This window comes from Manihot esculenta, chromosome 17 (genome assembly GCF_001659605.2).
Source record: "Manihot esculenta cultivar AM560-2 chromosome 17, M.esculenta_v8, whole genome shotgun sequence".
Classification (NCBI taxonomy): Eukaryota; Viridiplantae; Streptophyta; class Magnoliopsida; order Malpighiales; family Euphorbiaceae; genus Manihot; species Manihot esculenta.
The window spans coordinates 13,820,418-13,831,261 of record NC_035177.2 but is presented as its reverse complement, the minus strand read 5'-3'; positions in this window follow the sequence as shown (position 1 = coordinate 13,831,261).

Below are 10,844 nucleotides of genomic sequence, written 5' to 3'. Positions count from 1 at the left end.
AAAAATAAATTCGTTTATCCATCAAATCTATATTCATTTTATAAAATTAATACAATTTATTCATAAAATTAAATTTATTTTAAAAAATTAATATCACTCATTTATCAAACTCAAAAGTCAACAATTTTAAGAAATTCAAGTACCAACACGATTAATAGTAGAAATAAATTATAATAGGACAAAAAATAACGGTCACACAACTTAATAAATAATAAAATAAAAATATTTTTTCGAAGGTTGCTCTATTAAACTCTTAATCAACGAATGTGATTGAAAATATAAATAATAGAGTGAATTCTATTACATCTCTAACCAATCAATATGATTAGAAATATATATAATGAAGAGAAGGTTACTCAACTACACCCCTAACCAATCAACGTGAATAGAAATATAGATAATCAAGCGATTCCAGTTTCAAGAACACTACAATAAATTCTTGATAAGTTAACTAAATATGAAAGAGATCCATATTAGAATGCCATAAGATTAAACTTTGATAAGTTACTAAATAATAGAGAATAACTAAATATTGTTCATAACATTATTTTTTATTCATTGCTTCTAATATAGGCCAAATTAATTTAAAACAAATTTCACAAAATACTAAAATAATAAAATTAAGCTAAATGCAATTTGGTCATACATGCATTACGTGATCTAAAATTATATTGTGCGTCCACATGTGTTGAAAATTGTGTTGCATATTTTCTTATTCTCTCATATTTTTCAAATATAGTTCTCATCTCGTAAGTTTTGAACAAAGCAATAGTAACTTGATTTGTCATGATTTGGAGTTTTTCATTTTAAATGTTTAAAGTATCTTCTCTCCTTATTCGAAAAGATTTGTCATAGAATCTTCAACTATAATGACAAGAAAATAATCGATATATATTAGATCCTCTTTTACTTAAGTATGATATTTCGTGAATGAAACACTAAACTTTGACATTTCTCATCTTTTTTTTTAAATCATACAATTGAAATGATTTTTTTTTCTTTACTTTTTTTTATCTCTCACTTTTTTTAAAAAAATTTCACACAACTGAAATAAAAATTATTTTCTTTATTTTTTTGTAATATAAACTATAAGATAAAGTAAAATAAAAAATTAATAAGATAGACTAAAAAAATAAAATAAAACTTACGAAACATATAAATATAGATAAATAGGAATTTATCTATGTTGAACCCTATGATATAAGGCTCAAACCCACACGCACAAGTAGATATGGAATCCAAATATTTAATAAACTCACCTCTTATGGCACCCCACACTTAGAGAATAATCGAAGGATTTAGATGAAAATCCAAAATGCTACAACAAATAGTTGATAAATTAGCCAAGATTTTTGGTGCAATTGATGAAAGTAAGTCCTCACTCTCACTCAAAGCAATATATGCCAAAGGCATGAAAAAGAATTCTGAAAATTTAGATTCAAAACTGTCTCTTACAAGTGTTTTTTATCCTTATATAGTAAGGAGAGAAAATAAAACTTTAAGACACTTTCTTAGCCCTGGTCAAACTACACATAAGATCCAAACCCAATCACACACTAAAATAACATATCAGATATATAAATGTTAAAACATAAGCCCAAAATATGGCCCAATACTCTAAAATTTAAAAGACAAAATATGGCCACAATACAAACCCAAGCAAAGCCAAAATAAAATAAGTGTTTAAATAATAAAATATAGCAAGCCCATCATAACAATACTGAATAAATTAGGCAGTACTATCTCCATTACACACCTTAAGCAAGGTGAGTAGCTTAAGTGTGTTTTCAAGTTTCGGGAGACATTTGCCAATGACATGCTTAATCAATTCTTGTGTTACTTATTCTTAAATGTGTAAGTTCATAGTTGCTTCAAGTTTCTTAGTTTTGCTCCTTGTCGTTGGTCCACTGGAAAACACATCTTTGCTTTCTTAATTCTCATGTGATTGTGCTTGCTGGTTCGTATTATATCTCATTATTTAACTTTTCTATCTGTATGGCTTTAGCATTGAAACAGACAATAAAACTCCTTAAAGACTCATCGTCTTCTTGGAAGATCTTTCGCAGGTACGAGAAAAGTTTTTTGGAGGTATGCAAGTGATAAATCTGGATTTAATTATCATAGCAAACTGTGTAAAGTTTCGGATTAAATATGGGCTTAGGTGTTGATATAATTTCTGAGTCAAATCCGTGATTATTGACAAAAACACTCGGCATAACACAAAATTATTTACATCTTGAAGCTGCATGGTCGTCCTGAAGATGGCTAGATGACTTAAGAGTCTGTCGTTCTATCATACTTATCCAAACTAGGCAACTTGAACTTAGTAGAAAATGTCTCCACCAGTATTTCTTCCGAGAAAGGTGAGACCCCATCTAACCTAAAATCATCTTCCTTTTTCTTTTTGATATCTTTGTAAGGCCCTTACTAGATTCCAATCCACTTCTTTTGGAGCCTTATCTGATTCATCTTCACACACGACTTACCTTTGTGTTGCATTTTGGTTGCTTCCGTTTAGGCCCTTGGGGTGTGTACAGAAGCTTCCTCCTTTCTATTGAGGTCCATCTTATATGCTTCTTTTTGAATCTTATACTGTTCGAAAGTAGCCTGCAACCTTCGGATATAATGGAGTATCTACTTCGTTGACCATTAGGGGTGTATTTTCTCAGTTGTATAGGATAAAGAAAATGGTGACTCCCTCGTTGGTAGCAACATTAGCGGTGACTTTAGGGCTACTGGCCATTTTGAGAGTGAGAGGAGAGAGAAGGAATAGAAAACTGATCGTAATCCAAATGAATGAAAGGTCGCAATCCAAATGAATGAAGGGGATTCAATGGATTTTCTGGCAACGGAACAAATTGATGTTGTTAACATTAGAATGATGACGTGGTCGGAATGGGACTATACTGTGATTGGCTAGAACTTGTAAGGGAGAAAATGTGAGGTGGTTGATATGGATCCAATAGGGCAAATTTCTAACAATAGTGTGGAGCAAACATATATCATTCAAATGGATCTAAAAGATCTAAAAGGAGTTCAAAATCATATTCATATGATCTATATACATTTAGAGCGTGCTTCAACTCATATAGGGCAGATTTGGTGCAACACTTGCAATCATAGGTTTAGGGAGCCTAATCAAACCTATGGGTCAAAACTACACAAAAGAAAGCCTAAATTGAAGATCAATAAAGGTTTTTGTGAAGATTCAGCTTTGTCATGATGGGCTTGCTATATTTTATTATTTAAACACTTGCTTTATTTTGATTTTATTTTGGCTTGTATTCTGATCATATTTTATCTTTTAAGTTTCAGAGTGTTGGGCCATGATTTGAGATTATGTTTTAATACTTATAAGTTTGATATGTTATTTTAGTGTGTGATTGGATTTGGCCCTTATGTGTAATTCGGTTAGGCCTAAAAAGAGTGTTTTAGGGTTTTATTTATATAATTGATTATATATATTGAGAGAATTTCTAAATATGTAATTTGTATATTTTAATCTATTAATAATAGAATGGTCTTGTTCTTCGCATTATCAAATAACGTCATATGAATATATGGCATATCATTTTTTGTATTTATTTTTAAAAATTATTTAAAATAATAGTAATTTTATTTTATATTTAATTGGTAAAAGATACAAACTAGTCATATATTTTATATTTATTTAAACTAATAAAAATGTTCTATGAAGCATGTGTAATATATAGTCTTTATTCTATTGTTTATGTTCTTTGGAATAGTTTAGTATGCACAGAATATTCAATAAGTTTTTTTAAAAAGTAATAACCTTACCATAGTTAAAGCAGACTAAATATTAAAAGCTAACGACTATAATTAAATTACACATTTAAATTTTTTTTACACTTATATCTAAGAAAAATAATATTTAAAAGGTAATTTACAGTTAAATTCTCAAATTTTAGCAAAATTCACGAATTTCTCACTATTTTAAATATGAGTAATGATTTAACTTCTAAATTTCAACTCTATTAAATAAATTAGTTTATCTGTTAAAAAAGACCAATTTGCTTTTAGTCAAGTTTTAACTCTATAAAATAATTAACTTTTTTTTTATGGTGAACTTACCCGTAGAAACAATAATACATTTTTTCTCATTGTTTTTTCTCCAAAAAGAATAAATGTTTTATTAAAATAAAATATCATTATAGAGCTCAAAAACTAGTAATGCAAAACTAAACATCATAACTAAAATCCAAATCTAAATCGAAGATCTCTATTCAAACAACTCACTCATTGTGGCTATAGAAGAGTTTCCTTTGAATATAAGCAAATCATGTCCAATGACTAAGAAAGATGAGCTGCAACCATTAGGGAATATTGAGACTCAAGCTAGTGCTAGATAGAACTAAAAGATGGTATGACACACAAGTATAAAATCGTAAAAGATGTGTTTTAAAATGATAAGACCTTTCGCTTCTCCTTTTAGATTGATCAAAGAAGGTGTGGGTTCTTAAAAAGGAGGAGAAAAAAAGTTTGTAGAAAGAGAAAGATATTTTCTTTATAGCACATTTTCAAAAGTCTCTTTTTTTTTAAGATCATGTAATCCACTTCTCCATACAAATTATTCTAACAAATTAAATATAATTACATGAATTTTCATCGCTCTATTAAAAACAAATATAATAAATTAAAAATAAAATCCACTATTGCATCTCAGAAATATCAATTTGAGCTCTGCATATTTTTTTTTTTATTCTTTCAACTCTTTTATGTTTTAATTTATATCTGAAATAAAAAATAATTTTTGGTGAAAGATAAGATGGAGAATAACAACCTAGAATTATCATCGGGAATTAGTCTACTAAAAATTCAAGGACTTGCCCAATGCTTAGGAGATAGAAATATGCAATTATGGTTTTAATAGATTAAGAAAATAAAAACTCTCAATTAGGGGTGAGCATTCGGTCGGTTCGGTTCAAAACCGAATCGAACCGAATAAACCAAAAACCGAAATTTTAGTGTTTATAAAAACCGAACCGAACCGATTTTGATCAGAAACCAAACCGAACTGAACCGGTCTGATTCGGTTCGATTCGGTTCGGTTTGATCGGTTTCGATTTTTAATAATTTTTTTATTTTTCACACTTTATTTTTAATATTTTAAAATTTAATTAAAATATTTTAAACTTAATATAATTTAATTTCTCTATATTATTGAAAAAACATATTATTATCACTAATCGGTTCGGTTCGGTTTTTTCGGTTTTTTCTGATCAAAACCGAACCGAACCGAAATAATCGAAATTTTTGAAATTAAAAACCGAACCGAAAATTAGAAAAAGTAGTAGCCCATGGAGTTGTCCAGCATTCTATGTCGAAAATGCTGCTGAACTAGAGAGAGGTGTCCCAAGACTGGTTATCAACTATAAGCCCTTAAATAAGGCGCTAAGATGGATAAGATATCCACTGCCCAATAAAAGAGATCTCTTGAATAGGCTTTATGAAGCCACTATTTTCTCAAAATTTGATATGAAGTCTGGATACTGGCAAATCCAGATAGCTGAAGAAGATAAATATAAAACGGCGTTCACTGTGCCCTTTGGGCATTATGAGTGGAATGTCATGCCATTTGGATTGAAGAATGCTCCTTCTGAATTCCAGAAGATTATGAATGAAATCTTTAACGTTTATTCAGCGTTTTCTATTGTTTATATTGATGATGTCCTAATCTTCTCCAGGACAATAGATCATCATTTCAAGCATTTAAAAATGTTTGAGAAGATCGTTAAAATAAACGGTCTAGTTGTTTATGCAAAGAAGATAAAGATCTTCCAAACTGAAGTTAGATTCCTAGGTCATAATATCTCCAAAGGAACCATCATTCCAATAAACCGAGCCATAGAATTTGCTAGTAAGTTTCCTGATGAAATAAAAGAAAAAACTCAATTACAAAGATTTTTAGGAAGCTTAAACTATGTAGCCGATTTCTATCAGAACCTTGCCCAAGATGCTAAGCCTCTGTTCCAGCGTCTAAAAAAAAATCCACCTGAATGGTCAACTGAATGTACCTTAGCAGTAAAAAGAATCAAGGAAAGGGTAAAGACCCTTCCATGTTTAGCAATTCCTCACCCTGAGTCATTTAAAATAGTGGAAACTGATGCTTCAGATAAGGGATACGGAGGAATACTCTGTAATACCCGGCTAGACTCTGGTATCGGAATTCCTACCGTCCGGTGGAATCTCGGATGTCGGAAACCTCTAGAAGGGGAAAACCATGTTTTATGAAATGTTTTTAATGTATTTTATGTTTTTAAGTGAAAAGGAATTGAGTTTTAAATGAAAAAGACCAAGGGAGGCTTTGCCAGGTTCGGCCGCCGAAAGTTAAGTTCGGCCGCCGAACATGGTAAGGTTTTGGGAGCGCCTTAGGCCTCCGAAAGCCTTGTTTGAGTGAGCCAAGGTTCGGCCGCCGAACCTCATGTTCGGCCGCCGAACATGCATGAGATGTGGGGGCATGTTAGGCCGCCGAAAGGTGGCAGAACCAGCCCTATAAGAGGCCCCGTGACCGAAATGGGCGAGGTTTTCTCTCCCATTCCGGCCGACGGTGAGTTCTAGCCTCCTATAGTGATTTTTAAGTGTTTTCCCTCAGATCTTTCAGATTTTAACGAGTTATGTTTGGTTTTTGAAGAGTTTTAAAGAAAAGAGCAAGTTTTGAGCTTGGAGACCCAAAGAGGTGAAATCTCTCCCATCTCCAAGTCTAGGTCGTCTCTCTCTCGATCTTCAAGAGGTAAGAGCCGATCTTAAGCTCCTTATATGTTTTAAGTAAGTTTTAAGTTGTTTTATGGGTAGAGATGCATGTTTAGGCTTGTTGATGAGAATCCATGAGTTTGATGTATATTCTTGAGCAATGTGGCTTGCTTGTGTGTTGTAGTTGGGGTTTAAGTTAGTTTGAGGCCCCTAGGAGCTTGTATGCTTGTGTATGAGTGTTGTAGAAGAGTTTTATGCATGATTAGGAAGTTTGGGAACCTTGGAGGCAAGAGGAGCCAAGTTTCTGCCCTTTGGCAGAAACCAGGTTCGGCAGCCGAAGGGAGTTTCGGCCGCCGAACATGGCTTGGGAGGCAGCTTTAGGCTGCCGAAGCTTGCCCCCAAAAGTTGGAGTTTCGGCTCTGTCCGAGACTTTCGGCCGCCGAAGGTGCCGCCGAACATGCATGAGTTTCGTCTCTGTCTGGGAGTTTCGGCCGCCGAAGGTGCCGCCGAACCTGCCTGACTTTCGGCTCTGGAGGGACTTCCGGCCGCCGAAGGTGCCGCCGAAAGTGCCCTGCCCAGCCTTTTCTTGCATGTTTCCTAGGAGTGTTTTGAGGTGTTTTTAGGAGGTTTTTGGGGGTATGTTTAGAGTCTTGTTTATGTTTGTAATACCCGGCTAGACTCCGGTATCGAAATTCCTACCGTCCGGTGGAATCTCGGATGTCGGAGACCTCTAGAAGGGTAGAATCATGTTTTATGAAAATGTTTTAAGGTGTTTTATGATTTTAAGTAAGAAATTAAATGAGTTTTTGCATGAAAAGTCCTTGAAGAAAAACCCAGGTTCGGCCGCCGAAAGTCAAGTTCGGCCGCCGAACATGCATGCGTTTTGGAGGCACGTTAGGCCCCCGAAAGCATGAGTTAGGGAAGTTCATGTTCGGCCGCCGAAAGTCAAGTTCGGCCGCCGAACATGGCATGCATGCGGAGGCACATTCGGCCCCCGAACGTGGCCTGGCCAGCCACCTATAAAAGGGTCCCTTAGCCGAAAATGGGCGAGCTTTTTCTCCCTATTTCGGCCAAGGTGAGCATTCCGCTATCCTTCCCCAATCTTGAGTTTTTCCTTCCTTTTTCCATGATCTTTATAAGTTTATAACTTTGTTTTTGAAGATCTTTGAGCTTAGAACGAGTTTTGGAGCTTGGAGACCAAAAGTTGGAACTTCTCCCATCTCCAAGTTTAGATCTCCTCAACCCTTGATCTTCAAGAGGTAAGAGCCGATCTTAAGCTCAATGTATGATTTAAACAAGTTTTATGAAGTTTTAAGGGGTAGAATGCATGTTAAGGGATATGTTGAACCTATGGGTTTTTGATGACTCTTTGAACAATGTAGCTTGATTGTGTGTTGTTTGAGTATGTTTGAAGTGTTGTAGATGGGGTATATGCATGTTTTGAGACCCCTAGGAACTTGTATGCATGTTTTGGTTGAAGTTTATGCATGATTTGTGGGTTTGGGAGGCAGGAGGTTCATGTGAACCAAGTTTCTGCCCGTTTGGCAGAAACCAGGTTCGGCAGCCGAAGGAAGTTTCGGCCGCCGAACCCCTCTTGTGGAGGCAGCATTCGGCTGCCGAAGGTGCCCCCGAAAAGAGACTTTCGTCTCTGTCTGGCACTTTCGGCCGCCGAAGGTGCCGCCGAACCTAGCTGAGTTTCGTCTCTGTCCAGGACTTTCGGCCGCCGAAGGTGCCGCCGAAAGTGCCCTGCTCAGCCATTTCATGCATGTTTTCTGTGATGTTTTCAGGATGTTTTAGGGGGGTTTTTGGGGAGTAGTTTATAGTTATGTTCAGGTATGTTTGGTCCCTCATTTGAGTCCACCTGTGTAGGTTCGGACCCGAGGAACCGAGGACCCCAGCAGTGAGTTCAGCTGCTTCGGTGTTGTCAGAGTCAGCCAGAGGTGAGTAGGACTAACTCAATCTTTTAAAATTAAATGTTTTATCATGTTTCATGCATCATGATTATGCAATAGGATGATTGCATTAGTATCACGAATATGTCGCATTGCATCTATTGTTGTTGATGTGGGTGAATGTTGGATGACCCAATTAGTCCAAGACAGGAAGACCAGGACCCCATGCTACGGCCTGGCACAGAGTAAGCAAGTCCAGGCCCCAGTCTACAGGCCTGGCACAGAGTAAGGTACAGTTATGGGACTCGAAGACCAGGAGCCCAGAGGAGGCCCTGGGAAAATGGTAAGTAATGTATGTTATGACAGGAAGACCAGGCCCCATTCTACAGGCCTGGCACAGAGTTAACTTGGACTATTTGGTGACGAGTTCACCCAACCCTTATGTGAATTGTTTGTGTTATGATGCATTCCATTTGAGCATAGTGTTAATGTGTTTTACTAGCTCTACTCACTGGGCTTTTAGCTCACCCCTCTCCCTTTTCCCCCAGGCTTTCAGGTACAGGACATAGTGCGGGAGTCCGGATAAAGTATGAAAGTCATGCTTATGTAATAGCTAGCAATGGACATGATCAAATTGTAATGTAAAAGTACAGTATAGTTATGTAATGAGTTTTATGGATGTTAGTATGTGCTTGACCATAGATTGTTGTATCCCTTTTATACATGATCTTAGAGATTTTGTTGATGTTTATGTAAACCAACTCAACAGATGTATGTTACCCATTGAGGGCACAGATGAGATCCCACAGAGGGATCAAGGTTATGTTAATGTTTATGCACAGGTTGAGTTTGGTTGATGAGTATGCAAAGGAAAGTTTTAATTTTTATGCTTATTGTTGATCATGTATGGGATTATACAGGTTTACAGGTCTTATGTCAGGCTTGCTACGGGTCCCGGCGGCCTTAAGTCGACCCGGATCCTAGCGCCGGTAGCGGTCCGATTTTCGGGTCGTTACAGAATGATATCAGAGCCCTAGGTTCATATGGTCGGACCTAGAGTGTCGGGCTCATAGATGTTATAGAAGGTCAAGCACAATAGGAAAAGATCATGTCCACTAGGATAGGATGTGGAGTCCTGTCTTGCATGATGATGTGAAATGCCATGATTTTATGCATGTGCATTAATGATATGCTATGATATGTGATGTATGTGATGAGGGTTCATGTGTGCCCACATGAACCATATGATGCTAATGTTGCTTGTGATGTGCACTGTTTTTCAGAAAACAGGATGAGAGGAACTCGTCGATCAGCAAGATTGACTGGAGTACCGCCTGAGGATGAGGGCATGAGCGCCCGTCCTCCAGCATTGCCTAGGGCAATGTCCAGTAGGTCCAACAGAGACGGAATAGCTAGAGACCCTAGAAGGTCTTTGGATCTGGGTAGAAGCAGATCAGTAAGGGGAACAGTGCAGGGAGGAATGTCTGAGGATATGGAAGTAGATCAGAGGAGGGATGGCAGTCTCGGTGTGAGCATGCCGGAAGAGGGCATGGGAGAATCAGAAGGAGGCGCTCAAGCCTCGAGTTATGTCCAGCCACATCACTACCCACCCTATTCACACCATCCAGGGTATTCGATGGGAGGTACATCGGATTACCCCAGTTTTAGCCCTTATCCTCCACAGATGCCATACCCACCATACTACCCACCATACTCTCAGTACCCAATGTACCCACCTCCACCCTACTATCCAAATCCCGCAAACCCTACCTCAGAAAATGTTGCACCATCTCCACCACCTGCAGAACCAGCAGCCCCAGTTGTTCAGCCACCTAGACCTAGCTCAGCCAGTGGGAGCAAGGTCAAGATGACAGACTATATGAAGCTGGGTGCCCCCCAGTTTGAAACCGGTGATGATCCGTTCGTGTACTTAGAGCGGGTCAAGGCAATTACAGACGAGATAGGGGCAGATGACAGTAGAGCCATTCAGATGGCTGGGTTCACACTCAAGTGCAAGAAGGCACGGGAGTGGTTCAAGAATTATGTGAAACCGAGAGTGGACAGCATGACTTGGGAAGAGTTTGCAAACGAGTTTGCAGGATGGGCTTTCCCTGATAGTTCAAGGGAATTGAAGATGATAGAATTCGAGCAGTTGAGGCAGACTGATGACATGAGTGTAGACGAATATACTGATAGATTTATGGAGTTGCTGCCATTTGCAGGGCAAGACCTTAGCACAGA